This window comes from Phoca vitulina, unplaced genomic scaffold (genome assembly GCF_004348235.1).
Source record: "Phoca vitulina isolate PV1807 unplaced genomic scaffold, GSC_HSeal_1.0 scaffold7, whole genome shotgun sequence".
In the NCBI taxonomy this organism is placed as follows: domain Eukaryota; kingdom Metazoa; phylum Chordata; class Mammalia; order Carnivora; family Phocidae; genus Phoca; species Phoca vitulina.
Window position 1 is genome coordinate 23,426,959 of NW_022589710.1, and position 19,378 is coordinate 23,446,336.

A 19,378-nucleotide genomic window follows, 5' to 3' on the forward strand; every position below is an offset into this window, starting at 1 on the left:
AAGTAAAATGGATAATCTCCCTTGTGAAATTTAACTTACAAATTTCACAAGCCACAAGACCTTTAATGGCATATCTGACCACAGTAGAACCATGCACATAAACTCATGATCTTCTTACCCACCCAGAATCTCATTATCTTCAACTGGCAGAAGCAATGAACTACACCAGTTTCTCAACAGACCTCACTGATCTTTGTGAAAACCCAGTGTCAGACCTGAACAGAACCCCTCTAATCAAAAACCTTTTCTATACATGCATTTCTCTAGAGTGTAGCCATCTGGCAGATCCACATACTTAGGGTCCACTTACCCTAGTGGGACCACATGGTCTGCATAAAGTCCTCTTCTTGGTTTTTGGTGGACTTCAGGTGATATCAGATCCACCACAATGGGTTACTTCCTTGACTACAAAGACCATCTTGAGACCTTGCTTCAGGGCCCAAGGCTCATTGTTAGGCTCTTATCAATAGGTAACCATTTCTGAGAAGGAGTATGATGCAGGAGAAACCCCCTGCTCTGCACCCCAGTCAAGCAGGGGTACTTCAAATACATTACTCTGGTTATACACGCAGAGTCAACAAGCAAGGGAGACTCTACAACCAGGCTCACACCAAACGTCTTCAGAACAGAATGACAGAACCTGAAAGAAAATCATCCAAGTGACCACCACCCTCAAAATGCTTACAGAAGGTGAGAGGAGAGTTTAAGGGTCACAAGTGGGATTTCCCTGTAGCCTTCAACACAGTCTATAGAGCCTTTAGTGAACTGACTACACATTATCTCATGCTTTCATCACGCCCAGTCCCTCCCCTGCACCCTAGGACGCTGCCTTGTTGAATGAATGCCCTGCCCTCCCACACCTTGATACTATTACCCATCATCACTCCCTATACCTAAACAACATTTCCCTATTAAAACTCACCAAATTCATACTTTTCCTTTAGAATCCAGCCAGAGCATCCTCATCCTGCATGTTACCTCTATCCTAGCACTGAACACATCCTATTGTGATTGCAGGTGTGCATTTTAGTCTTGCCCACTAGAATTTAAGCCCTCAAGGGCAGGGACATTATAGCTCAATGTGGTCCACAGGAGGCTCTCAAAAAGTTTTTTTTATATAATGGATATGGCTGTTCTTAGTGGAAACTTTACTGTACTTTTTACCTATTGTATTTCAATTAGTTATGACTGGTTTATATGAAAACTATTAACTTTACATTATTTTCCTATCTTATTTCTAACTAGTTTACTGGAATTATTTACTAGTCATAATAGTTTCAACTGGTCCTCTTAGGCTTTTTCTGACCAAAAAATCTTATCATCTGGATATGATGATATGTTAATCTTTTATTTTCAAGTATTTCTGTCTCTTATTTCTATTTTATAATTCATTGCATAGCCCCAAAACTCAAGAATATGGTCTAATAATAATGGTGATTTTAGAGTCCTGTTTTATTTCTGATTTTAGGACAGTCACTCATATTTTCCCATTTTAAATGTGATTTGGCTATTAGTCTTAAGCAGTTAATTCAATTAAAAGACAGCATTTCTCAAAATAAAAAGCCAAGGCCAACCTCTTTAGAACAAAATTACAAAATTAAAATGAACAGACAGGAAGGCAAATCAAGCAAATGCAAACAAAGAATGTATAGAGATAATATTAATATCAGACAGAGTGGACAATGAAGCATTTCATTTGTACATCTTTCTTGGACATGGGATATAGAGGGGCAGTTTTTTAGCAGCAACTGCTAGAGAAAGGATTTTGAGGTTTGGGGTTAATTGCTTCTAAAAAAAATATGATAGTGGACTGTTGAGAAAGAAAAAGGAAAGATTCTGTTTGGGATTACGAAAAAAGCATGATTTAAATTTTTGTTTACACTGTCCAGGATCTGATTGTAAAACCTGGTCTTTGTTTCATATGATTGAATTGTTTTCACAGGGATATGTTATGCCAAAAAAATGTTGTTTTTTGTTGTTGTTTTCTTTGAAGATTTTTTTTATTTATTTGACAGAGAGAGACACAGCGAGAGAGGGAACACAAGCAGGGGGCATGGGAGAGGGAGAAACAGGCTTCCCACGGAGCAGGGAGCCCAATGCGGGGCTCGATCCCAGGACCCTGGGATCATGACCTGAGCCGAAGACGGACGCTTAATGACTGAGCCACCCAGGCACCCCCCCAAAAAATGTTTTAAACACAAAAATTCTTAGCTAGTTTATAGATTTCTCTAAGAATTGAAGATGATGTGATCCAAGCTGGGCTTCAAGGTCATGAGTTTCTGAAAGTGAAGGATTTTTATGGGAGCACTGTTCTCTTCCCTACAAGTAGATGTTTGAAGGCCAAGCCTGTGTTTTATTCTTTGCATGACAAGGCCGGGCACAGGGGAGTCTTGAGTTGTACTAGCAAATCCTTCTTCTCTTGCCTTAACCTCATTTGTCCCATGCCCAAGAAGGGGAGGGGAAGTGGAAGAAAAAGATAATCTGGCTATATTTACAATTGTTATTTATTCTATTTCCATATTCAACACTGATCCTATCCTAATATACTAACTCCCCACTTCTGAATCTAAATTTTGATTCATCTCTTGGTTATCTACAATGTCTTCAAGTAACTTTATTAGGAAGTATACCTAGGTAGTGAGCATATTTATATATATTTAAAATATTTAAGCAAGTATACAAGGACACAAAAAATAAGATGAAATATTAAAAATAAATAGAGGAAGAAAAACAATGATGCAGATATGAATTGAAACTAGCCCTGAGACATTTAAATGGATTGTATACATGCTTTTTATCTGTATTAAAATTAAACTGATGTGTCAGAAAATAAAATAGCAATGAATTTATAAGATAGAAAATAACTTCTCTGTCACATAAAATTTCAGAAGCCAGGTAAGGTGGGTCTGCTCTACATAATCTTCAGAAGCCTAAGCTATCTCGTGGTTTTGTTGCCTCTCACACATTGTCCACATTCGCATAGTTCAAGATGGCTGACTCCTCATTGCACCTGCATTCCAATTGCACACCTCAGTTTCACTCTGTCTCAGTGGCCAGAATGTATTCACATGGCCACACAAGGCAAGGAAGATTGGGACGCATACTTTTATGTAGGCAGTCATGTACTCAGCTAAAAGTTCTATCACTGCATAAGAAGTGAAGGGAAAAACAGATATAATGGACAACTAGCAGTTTTTACCTTATCACTAAGGCCTTATCAGTGGGCCTCAAAGATATTTGACTCTTAATATTCTTACAATCAACATAAAAAGAAAAACCACTATGGTTGTATAATTCATGGTGAATATAAGATAAGAAAATGATTTTTCTTAGGAGAAGTACAAATGTTTTTACTAGTAGAATTTCTCCAATGTGCTATATGTTCTGAAACTTTGCCTATCAGAGAAAGTCTTCCACCTGCCGTTATCCCTGAACTCCAACTTGGAGAGACACCATTCTGAAGCCACACTTTTAGCCCCAAAATAAATATCACCACATGATATTTGGTGTTCGGAGGGAAAAAAATGTGATGCCAAACTCATTTTTATTCCTTCAGTTTATGTGCTTGGATATGTGAAGAAAACTGATTTTTTTTTACTGGAATAAATCCAAATATAGCTTTCTTTTCTTTAACTACACATAGATTATGATGAAACTTTATTCCCAAACTCAGATCTTCTAGTTCACAAGTTTCTTCTGCTATTTCTTTGATTATTTGCTCCATATTAATTTTTCTGAATTATTCTTCAAGAATACTTATTATGATTTCATAATACATAATAAAAATAGCTTGAATTTCCTACTTGTTTTATCTTTTACCATGTTTCTCTCTTAATTCTTTTCCTTGCATTATGATGGTATTCCTCCAGTTTGTGTCCCATAACATGGTCACAATTTTTCACTAAATGAAAATGTTTCTATTACTTAATGCAATTATTATTTATAATTAATGTCCCTTGTGAATTCCAACTTTTAGCATTAAAAAGAACTAGATTTACTTCATGTAATAGTATTTGACCGAAATTTTATTTTGTCTGTTATTAAAATCATAATCTCTGCTTTTGTCTTCATTTCTGTAATAGTTTTATGTTTCCTTCAACCTCTCTCAGGATGCTGGAGAGGTTCTCATTCTTTTTCTATTTGGAAGTGCCACCAAAGTGTTTATTAATTGCTAGTTTTTTCACTCCTATATTGCTAGAGACAATCAACAAACCCACCAACCAAATAGTACATGTTGAGCATCTACTATGTCTCAGGAACTGTGCTAAGAATTTGTCACTTGGTAGGAAATGAGAAAAACAAGATCCTGGCTTCCATGGAATTTACTATCCAGCAGCAAGCAGGGTGAAGCGTAGTGAATTTCACCAACAAGAAAGCATGTTTGCTATGGGAGCTCATACGGCAAGGGACTTGGTCTAGGCTAGATGATGGAAAAACACCTCAAGAGGTGGCACTCGGGCTGATATTTGAGCACTGAATGGGAGTTGAGAGTTAAGGAATAAGCCTGGGACAAAGGATGGAGAGTGGGGAAATGAGAGCAGGGAAGTGACTCCATGAAGAGGGTCATCATGTACAGAAGCCGGCAGTGAGAGGAAAGAGCGTAGCATCCTCGAGCCTCTTCTCCCAGATGGCTGGAGCTTGAGGTGTGAAGGGTCAAGTGGAACAAATTTTATCTGAGTGATAAGCTGTGCCTCCAAGGGGGGCAGGGGGAGAGCAGCTATATGATATAAGAACTAATGACTTTTAAGCCCTCCAACCCCAAGATTTTATAACATGATCCTATCTTAGTTAAGTCATCCAGTACCAACAGAAGAAGGGTGGGCTATCACCCAGAATTTGCCTCTGGTGTAAGTCAGTATCTTACCTGAGAGAAAGGTATCACAACAGTTACCTGGGACAGCCTATGGCCAAAAATCATCCAGCACAAGTCAATTTTAGTCTGTGGCGATGCTCAATATTACTTGGTTGGTTAGTTGTTTCATTGTTTCCATATGCATAGAAATAAAGTGACTAGCAATTAAAATATACCTATGGGTTAAATTTTAATTTAATTTCCAGACTTGTCTAAGATCTTTAACATTAACATGAAAGTGAAAGTTGGTTAAAGGGGTAATATATCCATATCTTACAAAGGATTAAGAGAAGCTGTTGTCTTTCAACAACCACAAAAGTTTATCTTCAATGGCTCACAAGGGTCATTGAAGAGAGAAAAGAAAGATGGTCAAATGTCAGTGGTTCCTTTCCAAATATGAACTGAGGATACAATAGTGTGATTCATTACAAGTAAAATCAAAGACATTTTGGACTGAACAAAACACATGAATATCAGATTAATCCTCCCTGTGTCAGTGACTTACTATGGGATGCTTGTGGCCCCACTTAACCTGACTGTGTCTCTATTCCCTAATCTGTAAACCAGGGCTAATAATTTTAACCTGCTTCTCCGAGATACTAGGTGGATTAACCATTATAACAATACACTGATTAAAAACACAAATCATTAGAATGTTTTAGCAAGAGCTATAATTTCTCATAGTAAGAAACGTGAATTTCTTTTTCTCTAAAATTGTTCCAAATGCGTCAATGCTAATAATTTATAAAAATGAAAAATACAAGTGACCTTCTCTTTCAGTGACTGAAAATACTCTCTGGAGTGAATCTCTTTTTTTAAAAATAAAAACTTAACTTTTTTTAGGTGTAAAAAATGACTTTGATCCTATCTCAGCCAAGTAATTCAATGGATGGCAACTCAGCCAAGGAGATTTAAGAGCACTGTCCCCAACTTACAAGACTCCACCGAAAAATACTCATTTTAGCAGTTTGAGCATTACCTTGACCAAGAATTTATGCCAGAAACAACAAGGGCATAAAAATAAAACAGCTTTAGCCCACTAATCAAAATAAACTTATCCTAGACAAATTTACTGAATAAATACGGGGCTAGCCAATTCAATTGTCTACCCAAACTTCACACTTACAAGAGTACAAACATCATGCACCTAATGCTATTCCTAAAACAATGAAGTTTACTGTTTCTCCAGAAATCAGAATTACAGGAAAACACTGAAGTTCATTGTCAAGCCCTGGTCATAACAGTTACTGAACAGTCCATCTGCATTTGTACTTTATGGGAATGTTCACATTCCCATCACCTCCAGAATGCTGAAATTCTGGTGCAGAGAACAAGTTAGGCAAACATTAAAGGAATCTAAATCTACACAATACATATCAGTGTTAAATCCTGGCTGACTACAATTTATTAACACCCACAGATAAATTACTTCTGTTGAAGTTGAACAGCCTGGGGAAAAAAATGGATTTTCTATAATCTAGCTACCCAGGTTCCCTTCAATTTTCAAAAGATTACAACTTCCATTTTAGGACACGACCACATTTCTTCCACCAGAGGGCAAAAGACAAATTACGTTGTAAATAATGGGAGTGAGATCTCGGGACAGGAGGATTATAAATCCTACCTCCAGAAGAGTTGTGAACTCTCCCATTTTGTGATGGAAGCACGTACACGGAACAAGGCTTCCATCTACCTATATGGCCATATGACTTGCACAAAATAAGACAGAAATGTCCCAAAATAGCAGCAAGTTAAACAATGTTTCAAAGGTCACGAAATTGCACTACTTTCTATTTCCCTCCCTTCCAAATCACAAAGGAGAACTACCCAATTATACTAACATAGTACTGCCTTCTGGAGATAGTCTGACCTACTTTGATGAAGGTTTTTCCAGTGAGAACTTGAAATCCGACGAAGGAAATACAAAACAAATTAAAAAGCACAGAGTTTCTTAACTGGATTATTTTCAAGTTGTTAACAAAAGTGTAACATTTATCGTTTTTAAAGTTTTCATCCTTAAAAATATGCTAAAATAAGGCTTTTAAGTTATAAAGTGGTGGGTTCTATTGCCATAAAATGCTAGATTACTCTAACGAGCTAGGTATCATCATTGTTTCTAGAATAGCTAGCATTTAGTTGAGGGAAAGTTTGAAGTAGAGTAGCATTAACCATGAAATAAAATTATATTCTTGTTATTCACCCTAGATATCCAAGAATAATGAAAATTTGAAGAGAAAAGGAAAGGTTTAGATTAGTTTGAACTATTCATAAAATTTAGGAAGTAAAATAATTCTTTTTAATAAAAATAGAGCAACCTTTCCACTGGCACTCAAACAATACCAGATGGCCTTCATTGGTACAAACCTCCCTTCCACATACATTTCAGAGAGGAATTTTTATATTCACTGGGCCAGTTTAAGATATATAAATGGATATATGTAGTCAAAGCAGAGTGGAGATCAGAAAAATTTCCAAGTCCAATATTAAAAATGAAATTAGTATAATATTAGACTGTCCCTAACATTCAGACTTCCTATTCTGTCTTCTGAATATCTAACCAGTGTTCCTTTTGAGATCCCTGCTACAAGATTTATCAGAAAAATGTATCCAGATGAAGAATCTTTTCATTTTCCTAGGGGAATGTTTGACAGTTTTCTACTGCATAAGATAAGTGTGAAAGTGTGTTAGCAAATATGATGGAAATGCTAATTAGAACATTAAGGCAATTTATTCAATGCAAAATGAACATAAAAATAAGCATTATAGGTGCTGGAACATTGAAAGTTCTTAAATGGCTTTGTACATTTGGAGAGAAATGTGAAATATGTGTTATTTCCTTTATTTCTAACTACACTAGGTGCATTATTAATTCGGATAAAAATCTAAATTCATTGATCTCCAATGAATAATCAAAAGCCACTGGAAATAATAAGAAGCAGTCCCATAATAAAAATTTTCTAATTTCTATTTTCAATTTCTAATATGTATAGGAAGAGATGCTACCCACAAAAATCAGAATCTGAGCATCCCTCTGTCCTGTGCAATGTAAATGATTAAATTTCCAGTTTCAACTGTCAGTGTGGTAGAAACTGACAAGCCATGACCACCCGCCCCCCCCCCCGCTCTGTCCCCACATACAGATTCAGCAGAGTTTAAAAATTAGACTTTCAAAAGAAAACAGAAATGCTTTGTTCTTCACACATTAAGATGAAAAATAAATTCTGCCAGAGGAAGGATTAGTATAAATTTTAAAGTTCTAGTTCCAAAAGGTTTTATTATAGATACTGCTTCTTTCACTATTGCAACTAAAAGAATTCATAAAAGACCTTGATCTTAACTTTGAGTGTTTTCCCTGGATAGCTGTGGGTTCAATGTGATTACTGTAGGGGTTTCAGTCTGATTCCAAAATTTGCTCAAAAGTTCAGTAAGCTATTGTTTATGGATATAATAATCATAATCATATATTTTGGTCAGTGAAATCCAAAAGGGAAGCATTCTCCTGCCACCCTCCTTTGAACAAGGTCACACTCTTCTGTGGCATAAAATGTATCAATAGAACCCACCGAATTTTTCTTTTTTATATGAATGTGCTTTTTTTTAAGTACTGATATAAGTTAACATTCCACTTTCCTCATTTTTTTTAGCACATATTTATGGAATAAGTTCCTATGGATTATGAACGTTCATAATCTCATCATTACATTGCCAGTTGCTACAACTATATGTTGATTACCTTCTGCATGCAAGGAAATGTACTAGAGGTCACTCATTATTATAGTTCTCACAATACATTGGCCAGTTCCTTTCTCCCACATTTATATCACCACCCACCTTTCAGACCATTTTAGAATGTTGACAGGGAAGCCCAGCCCCTCATACTTCTAGATTTGTAAATATGTTCATAAACCAAAGATCTCTTGATAATAACAACAGCCATTTCTTGAGCACTGCAATGGGCGATTCACTAACCTTCTCTGCCCCGCTGGGCCCCATGAGGCTGATCTCTTTGGACTGTATGACTCAGGCTCTGAGCCTTTAGTTTCTAGTTCAACTTGGCCCCTGGGAGCCACCCACAGATCAGAGGCAGGAGGAGAAAGGGGATTTCTTCTCTGTTCCCCTCCTGCCTCAGTGTAAGCTTCTGCTGTGACTGCATTATTCCAGGGTACAGCTTTCCTCCACAGTCCAAATTCTTCCCAGGTTCTGGTAATGACTGGTAGTGTTCTGAAAGTCTCTGGCTGCTTCACCATCCCTCCTTTGCTCCCTGTACCCTGCCCACACCTCTGTACACAGCCTCCTCATGAACATCTCTTAATCTGAACCACTCGTGGTGGGCATACTTCTGAAGTGGTTCCTCATGTGCCCCTCCTCTCGGGTGTGGGTGAGTATAGCCTAATCAGGTGTGCCCTTATGAAGGTTTAGGGGTCAGAGACAAAAGAAGTCAGACAGATTCAAAGGTGGAGCAGATACTCTCCTGAAGGTCCCAAAAGAGCAAACTGCCATACTGTGGAGAAGGTCACATGGCAGGGAATGGCAGGCAGCCTTGAGGAGCTGAGTGGCCCTGGCTAACAGCCAGCAAGAAAATGGGGACCTCAGTCCTGCAACCACAACCGGAAGAAGCTTGGAGGAGCCCAAGTTCCAGATGGCCAACACCTTAATTCCAGTTTTGTGAGACTCTAAGCAACAGATCTAGCTAACTCATACACAAGGTCTGTCCTATAGAAACCTTAAGATAAATGGGTGTTTGCACCATGATCACACAACTATGTCACACCAGTTGACTAAATAGAAATGCTAACACTTTGCTTTAATAGTTGGAGTAATTTCAACTTAAACAAATACTTTTTCTTTTTCATATCCTTTCTCATTCCAGGAAGGATTTAAAGTAGCTAACACAGCTTTGCACATAGTGTATAGTTCAAACTTTTTAAAAGATATCCACTTCTTAAACTTTGTCAGCATTAATGAGTTTGTATTGTCTTAAAAGCTGATTTCTTAACTTCATTTGAATGAATTATGACTCTAAATATTAAAAAATCTTCATCTTCCTGGGGCATCTTGAGAACTTGTAAGTTGTACAGTTCTGGTTCAATATCCTTTCTTACCTCCTATTCCTGTCACTGTTTCAAAATTAGGTGAATGGCTGGCTAACTCCTTTCATAAATCAAATAACATTCTTCCTGTGGTTTCAATGGAGTAAGTCAAGCTTCAGAAACCAGCACAGATACTTACAGTAGCACTGTTCCGGGGACCCCAAGGAATGAAAGGCTCAATGAAATTGCTCTGTATAAGTCACAGCCCCACTCAACATAATCACAAGCTCTGCTGCAGTTGCAAACAATGGAGGTTTGAATTCTAAATCAGTCCTTCAATTATCAGAGCTGTCACTCCTTCTCCTTGATGGTTTTTTCTGCTCCAGCAAAATCCCAGTCACTATTGCTATTGCTTCAAAGTTCTCAAATTCTTACCCTCAGAGTTTTTCTAGAGAACAGAAAGTTTCCAGGAAGCAATGACTATTGGTGAATATTGACATAATGGAAAGCTTCTCTCTACAGTATGTTCAATGTCTCTCTCTCTCTCTAGCTCTCTCGAATCTTCTTCCATAAAAATTGCAACATCCTCAAGTTGCTCTGATTAAAAAAAAAAAAAAAATCCTCCCTCACACCCCTATAGACCTTTTATCTCATATTCATTTCTCAACCAAACTTCTAGTGTTATCCATATTTGCTATATACCTTTCCTCTTGACCCATTAATTTTGGCTCCTGCCTCCTTGCTTTACTGAGACAATACTCAGTTAAGGGTACCAATGATCTTCACATCATTAAATCCAAAAACTGGTTCTCAGTCTTCATTTACTTACTATCTCATAAACATTCTTTTTGAAATCTCTCTTCCCTTGGCTTCTCCCTATGTGTAAATACACTTACATATATTTGATAGAGAACATGCATTGTCCTTTTGCTCTACCTTAAAATTCCTATAACACAGTCTCTGTGCATCTACCATTGGTGAATCCCATTAAAGAACCTCTGCATAGGGGCACCTGGGTGGGTCAGTCGGTAAAGTGTCTCCCTTCACCTCAGGTCATGATCGCAGGGTCCTGGGATTGAGCCCTGTATTGCACTCCCTGCTCAGCAGGGTGTCTGCTTCCCCCTCTCCCTCTCCCTCTGGGATCTCTCTCACTCTATCTCAAGTCAATAAAATCTTAAAAAAAAAAAGAACCCCTGAATAAATAATTGTTCATCAAAAACACTACAGACAATCTGTTGCAAGTGAATATAAAACTGCAAATAAAATATATTCCAAACTAGGAAAACAAGGCCAGAAATTTTTTATTCTCTGAAATGAGAAATTTTAAAAACCACCCTAAAAAGAATATGTATTTAAATTAGATTAGGACATTTTTCATATTTAATAAGGTGGTCAGGGTTGACATCATGCAAACAACTGACAGGTAATTTATTAAACAAATCAAGGAAGGATTACCCACTTGCTGGGACTTGACCTTGATGTTGTGATATAGAGCTATGTAAAACATAGAAGAGGGGTCTGCATGGGGAGAAGGAAAGATCCCTGAAGGAAGAATTTGTCAGTTTCCACTGATGCTTGGGACAGAGAGCACTCTTTTAATAGGCAGAAATATCCCTGGTGTGTAGAAAAGCAATCCACCCTACTGGATCGAATCATTGTAGATCTGCCTTGCCAACATCTGATCCCCATGGTCTAGAATCATACATTCATTCAACAGCTCTCTGTTAAGTGTTGAGTTTGTGGCAGGCACCGCAGCACGTGAAGCGGGTTCCAGGAATAAGCTACTCTAGGAGAGGCCAGTCTAGAGAGAGGAGGAGGCTAGTATGTCAACAGTTACAAAGTGGTTAGAGCACTCTGTTCACTGAGTTCCCTGTTGATGTATGTGCCCTTTCCTAACAGCCTACCAATGTAGTCCTGGCTCTTGAATCAGGCATTAATTTCTGCCAAAAATCAATAAGGCAGTACTCTGGTTGATCAGCAAGTCTTTTATGAATTTATTAGCACAAGTCAGCTCTCTGTAGGCAAACATATCCAATTTAATTTCTGCAAATGCAAAGTTGAGGTCCAGGCCCCAAAACCATGAAGATGCTATCTCATGAGGCTCTGTCTGACGCAGCCAATTGATACCTTTTTGGCAACTCTTAGATACAGGAAAAACCATTTATCGGCAACACTCAGCCCTCATGAGCCAGGATTTCTATTCCACAATAACATCTACCTAGGTTATGTTCATTATAAAAGTACTCAGACATTTGGCTTATTCTGTACAAGTGATTCTCAGACTTTGGTGAGTATAGGGATCTCCCAGGGAGATTATTTTAAATGTCAATTCCTGGGCTCCACCCTAAGAGATTCAGATCCAGAAAGTCTGAGAGAGGGCCCAGAAATATACCTTTTTTTTTCAAGCACTCTAGGTGATTCTGATGTGGGTTGCATCCAAGACTACACTTTAAGAAACATTCTTTAATACTGACACTAAAAATGGTTTCCATAAATTTAAGGTATATGCATTAATGTGGAAGTATTAAGTGACCTCCATAATCTTATTTTTAATAGTAATTACAGACTCATTACTATTATAGTTTTAAAATTCAACTCACAGAATTGCAGAATAGGGTCTGCTTAGTCCCATTGCTTTACCCAGGCCTCCCTTGCCCCTGTCCCTAGGACTCTCTGGCCTACTCTGTGCTCTGCATCCTAAATACACTTAACCCTTCCAAGAAGCCCATCCCAAATAATCCACACTCATGGTAGCTTTTCCTTATATCCTGCTCATCTCTGGTCCTTGGTGCAGTCATGTAGATTACTTCACATAATACACATTTGCATGCCATTTTATTGTTGTTTTATTTTTGTATCTTGCATGGATATTAGAAATAACATGCAAAATTATTTGATAATTTTTATATCCAAGTGATGGTTGGGCACAAGCAGAAGTGAATCCACTCTCCCTCTGACACTGGGCCAGAGTGCATCCCCATGATCTCCTCACTGAGAGTTCTCCCTCTGCTAACTAAATCGATCCTATTCACATTGGGTGTGCGTTTCGTTTGGACGTGAGCAAGTTTAATACCAAGAAGGGATCATACGTGACAAGAGGAAGAAATAGAACATGAAAAGCAACCAGGTCTGAAATTGTAGATACAATACTAGTATTCTTAGTAGAAATGATAGGAAACCTCAGAGCATCTGGGTAGGACAAGTGAATATAACAAAATGTTGATTGAGAATTTACCCTGTTGCCTCAGAAACGGTAGCACAAGACAAAGCTAATAATAGAGACAGCAGATACTTTTAAAGAAGTCTGCAGAAAACTGAGGGCCAGACACCTCCTCCATGGCTTACTAGGAGAAAGCCAAACCAGTCCTACAACTCTCCCCCAGCCAGTGATCACTCCAATCCCCAGACCCTCCCCCTAACCCAACCTTAGAAGCAATACACTCAGGAGAGGAAGAGAAGTGGAGAACAGTAAGCATCATGCCTAGTAAGGAAGGGCTCCAGCTTTCAAACAACCCACTTGCTAATTGACTTATTAATGGCCCTTTGTATGCTGCCTGGTACTTAATAGCTCAGTGGAGGACATTTCCAGGCATTGTACAAAGGTGCCACCTAAGAGCCAACAGTTCGATTTCAACTGAGCTTCCATCTTTGTCAAGACAGTATGGCAGTGACTGAACGCTCATTTCCGTAGCCTGAAATACAACTTTCTTTTTCACAAATTTGGTAATGCCATGACTGTGAGTCGAACATGTGAAAGTTATTTATACTCTTTATTAATTCTTAACAAAAACAAAACGAAATCCTGTCTCGGTAGGGGTCAGTCCTGAAAATCAAAATACCCTACTTGCTTAGTAAATTAATTTCAGGTCTGGGGCTGCCTGGGTGAAGCACTCCATTGAGAAAGAGAGACACTGCAGGGCACTCTTCTTCCCAGATGTGCCAGCAGAGCGATTCCGGAGGTTGATGCAATGTTAACCCTCAAGTGAACTGGAAAAAGAGTTTGCTGTTTTTACCATTGTCCAGAGGTAATTCAAGAGAGGAGTAGGAAAAAAGCCCCAAATTTCTGCTGTGCGGTATTGGATAGAGAAAAAAATATCCCAGATTTAGTAGCCTGGTAACTCTGAATGAACCAAATGATTCAAAAATTCATTTTGCACCATCCATTACAATAAAATGATGCTCTTCAGCCTTCAGACGCTGTGCCAGTCTGTCATCGCCATCTACACGTGCTAAGATGAGAGCAAGACTCCATTTACTTCCAGAGCTTCTTTGATGAAAGACGCTGTGACGTGTACATGATATTTACTGATACATCAATTCAAAATTGACTGTGATTGTCACAAAAATGTAAAACTTCAAACAATGTAAAATAGAGATGGATCTGTGCCATAAATTACAGATGAGGATCATTCATCTGAGTGTGTCTCTGCCTTCCCACTTTCAATAACTCAGTATGTGGACATGTCTAAACCACATTCCATTTCCATCCAGACCTCCATCTGGACTGTATGAGCCCAGATACTTGACGTTATGGCAGCTGTAACACCAGGGAAAGCCACATGGGACTCTGAACTATCTAGACCGGGTTCACAGCCCGCTGTTGTCACTCACCAGCTGGGTGGCCTCGAGCGCGTAGTTTAAAACTCTCAAAGCCTCAGTTTCTTTGCATGTAAAATTTGGACAACGCTTTAACTCTTTGGTTTGTTAGGGAGTTTTAAGCTAGATAATACTTGTGCAAACACCTAGCACAGATGTTCCTGAGCACAAATGCTCCCTAATTAATCTTCTCAAAAATCTATTAATAATGGTATCTTTCTAAGTTATCCTCCACGTGACTCCTTCTTTTTCCTTCTCTGCTACCTGTTATAGCTGTGGCAAAGTTTCCAAGTACAAATGAAGTGACCCTCGTCAAGCAATAAAGAAACAAATCCTCGAACAGCTATTTCCTGTCTGACAGTTGGTATGCATATGCTTCACTGACTTTACTGTTTAGCCATGAAACCTTCATCATAAGTGTCATTTGGCTTTAACTTTGCAATAAGGTAATTATAGTGCTGGGCTTATTAAAAACAGACTCCATCACAGAAGACTTTGACGGATGTTGGTCGAAGTTCTAACGTGACAGGCAACTGGGATGAGCAAGTACATGGCAAAGCCAAAGACATTATGTTGCAAATGCTGTTTATTTTCTGTCAACTCTAAACTATGCAGTAAATAACACATTATAAAAGAGATCCAGAAATAACATTAAGCTAAAATGGAACCATCAATTATTCTCTCTTCTTTAGCTTTCCAAAGATTTTTTTCCCCTTCACTATTGGTACTTTTTTCTTTATTCGTTAATTGCTTTTTTCCCTGACTCCCCTGTTCTGCTCCAGTGCCTATAAATCATTGTAAAAAAGATAAAATGTTACTATTATGAAACCAGTGTAAAAATGGTATTTAAATAAATTTGCTTTTGCCATCAAGCCAACTTTCTGTAACCTTTAAGCAAAAGTTTAAAGCTTCTACTGAGAATGTTGTAAACCTTTTTCGGCAGAGTATAGGTATTTTTAGCACTTACACTATTTTACACTATTTTAGGCACTGGGCAGAGTCCAGAAGGGAAGCAGACACTTCACAGTGAGTTTTGAGATGTAAATTTAAAATATATGAGGGGAAGTTCAAGGTTTTACTGTAAGGAGAAACTTTGAAACATATTCGACTATAGTACTGAATCACAAATGATTCCGGATTAGCCCGCTGCAAGAGCAGAATGATAATGAATGGAATAAGTGGGGAAAGGGGGAGGAAGTAAAGAGTGAGTGAAAACTTACATCTAACCTAACCTGGATCTGCACTGGCCGCCAGGCCCGCTATCCATGCCTTAGGAAGTCAGTCCAGTTTCACTGGCTTCCTTTCCCCATGTGAGAGTCCAGGGTCACATCTAGATCAGTAAGCAGTTTCTGAAATTACACTAAACACTGCTTTCATAAGTAAGCTCACCATTAAAACACTTTGAGTACCTGCTACCTGTCACCCTGTGGGATCCAATTGTGCATGAGACAGAAATGGCTCCTGTTCTCAAGGAGCTTCCGCTTTACGTCTAGATCTACTCTTAAGACAGTCGGGCTTACTTCTGAAAATTCTATTTTCTCCAGGATCACGCCCATTGGATAGACCTATGTTGCCGCTACGGAACCTCTTTATTACACAATCTTTGATGAGTATATCATTGTTAAAGGTAAAATAATATGGGAACAGGAACCTTCAGTGACTCCAATTAAAGACACCCATATATGTGGGTCTAGGCAGAGAACTGAAAGGAACTGAATGAGATGGAACTGAAGAAAGTTCTGTAATGGGGCTAATGTACATGTCTCGATTCCATCAGTGGGTTACAAATTACTATTTAGTAAGCAACACTATGAATAATAGAAACCAGAAGTACAAAGACACATACAATAAAACCCAGAGTGAAGTCCATATTCCAGGTTCTCACTGAAAATATTACATAGCTCATGTATACAGTGATGTAAGCGGCAGTGGGCACAATGAATAGTGGCCAAAACTACTTATAATCAGAGCAAAAAGGGCCACTGGTCCTCCATTAACCTTGTCAGCCAGATAAAGATAATCCATTCCAGGTTAAAAATAATAATAAACAAACTCTAGTACATTTCATTAGAGAAATGAAATTTCTTTGAAAAAAGAAAATTCTTTGAAAATTCTTTGCCTCCCTGCAGGTAACTGGAGATCATCTACAATGTCTCAAAACTCCATGACTGGCAATCACTATCTGGTTATCAAAGCGCTATGTGAATTACAAGGCTTTGGGAAATATTAATTGAAAAGAGTATGTGTCTCTTCGAGCTTTTTTGGCTAGCACAAAGTACCATGGGAATAATTGGAAAGTATTTGAAACCACTACTCATACCCATTACCACAATTCAATAGGAATAAGATATAAGAACCACAAAGCTGATGTACTTAGATAACAGGATTAAATCTCACTGATAAAATGCCACAACAAAATCCCTACCATACCAGGCCAGCACAGAGATGTGACTCCATTTCTTTAACTCTCTGATCACTAAAATTCTCTAAAACCTTCAAATAAAATGTTGACAATTCTATTAAGTACTGTAAGGAAAGTGAGCGCATTTATTAAACAGATGTTTCTGTTCATGAAAGGAAGTCATAGGAAAGTTCTACATGGCACTTAAGATACAAGCCGTAGTCACTAAATCCTCTTTGATCTTGGGAATTTCTTAGAGCTCTCATTTCTCTAGAATGCATACATTTGCTGCTTGTTGATTTTGTCACTTTTCCAGCAGCGTATTTGGGCACATATGTCTCTCCTACATCTTAGAATATAAATTTATTTAAGACACATACTGGTGATGTGGGAAGGACACATGGACAATCCAAATCAGAAAGACTCAAATAATGATGTCCCTGTGTGATATTTCATTCACGATGCTTTGGTTTCCTCAACTAATAGGATAATGGCAGAGTCTTCTGCCTCCGCACGTTACAGGAGTAAATGAGAGAACCCATGCCAAGGGCTCGGCACTATGCCTGGCATGGTAGTTGCTATAATTACTAATATTGGTGGTGCTGATATGTTTATAATATCTTTACCAATTGTATAACTGATATGTATATATCAATATATTTGTGTGTATAGAAAGACAGACAGACAGCCAGACAGAGAGAACTTACACAGAACGGGTAGGAGGGAATTGGGGCCAAAAGATGGTAAATTTTCGAAATAACCGAAGACTGTCTTTCAGACGTAAAATCATTTCAGAATTTCTAAACAGTAACTATACATTCTTGCAGAGCTCCAGTGTGTAGAATTCTATCCACGTACCCCAGGGCTCCCCTGGCAGCCCGTCACTTCCGCATCCGGCCAATCTAGTTACCCTTCCAGAGCTAGTTGCTGTGATGTCTGTGCGTACCTCCATTGATTGCCCTTTCTACGTCCTGCTGAAATGACTTCCTTCCTCCCACGAAATCTACTCCACCCACCCATCAGCAGTTCCTGAGAACTGCCCTTATCCCTGAGTCCTGCAGCCCTAACACAGTACCTTGCTCCAAGCTTCAAGGAGGAAAGGAAAGATAACAGAGAGCAGAGAAAAGAGAAAAGGAACAAATAAAAAGGGATGGAAAGAAAAGAGGCAGAATGTGCACACTCCAATCTCCATGAAACAGTTCAAAGTTCTCTTCTCAGATGAATTTGGTTTTGATTTCAAGAGCCTCCTCTGGAATCTTGGGCTTTTTGCCCTGGTCTGAATCTACGTTCTCCGAGACAGTGCTGCTGCCCAGCAAGTGAGACCCATGAAGCCATGAGGAAAAAGGTGAGAGAGAAAAGCCTTCATATAAATAACTCAATCTTATCCCTCTACATACAGCCAGAATTTTTAAGAAATTATAAATCCCATACCTTTTAAGAAACTCTGATGATCTTTGTTCATGAATTCCATCACTGTTTGCTACTTACATTAACCGAGGTACTTCACTCATTTGACAAAGATTTATTGTCACCTCCTATGTGCCAAGCATTCTGCTATGGGCTGGAACCTGCCTTCTTGACGTTTAAATTCCCAAAGGCAGAGACAGACCAAAAAAAAAAAAAAAAAAAAATCAGTAAGTAAATTATTACCTGGTACGTAGGTAAGGGGAAGACAGAAAGGATGGGGGAATCAGAGTGCCTGGTTCCATTTTAAATAGGCTGGTGGGGTTAGGTGACAGAGTGGGTGACATTTGAACAGAGTCTACAGCAGTTATCAAGGAGTATTTCACACAGAAGGGAAAGCTGATGCAAACGTGCCCAGCACCCTTGAAGGACAGCAAGAAGGTCAGCATGGATGAAGCACAGTGTGCTGGAAGGAGTGGAGAAGAGGTAGATGAAGTCAAGGAGGTCATGGGACAGATGGGTGGCAGATCAGCCATGGCCTTTAGCCACTGCAAAGACTACGATTTTACTCCGAGCCACACGGTGACCCCTTGGAGGGTTTGCCTTGAGTGACCCTTCTCTTCCTATAAGCAGCTTCCTGGAGTTGCCATCCTATCCCTCACTGGACAGTTAGGGGCTTTCACAGTTAATCTGCCTGCTCGTAATTTTTGCAAACTTTAACCACCAAGGGCAAAGTCAGTCTGATATCAAATCAGATCAGTTCGACCCCTGTCCTGGGTCCCCTACATTGGAGATCCTCCCCTTGTCTGGCCCTCTCCTGGTTGTGCCTCTCCCCAAGGGACTTTCTCACCCAGGCCTGCCTCCCTCCTTCTAGACAACACTCTAGTGCCCAGGAACTTTCTGCCCAAATGGGAGACTGTTATCCCCAGGGCCTGTGCAGCTCTCTTCTCCTGGTCCACCTTCCCTAGCCAGGCCATGCTCCCCCGGTATGGAAACCCCTCAGTGAAGCGTGGCCTGGTGTCAGCTGTTTATAAAAGGGACAGAGCTCAGTCTTTCAGACTCGGCGGGGGGGGGGGGGGGGGGGGGGGGGGGGGG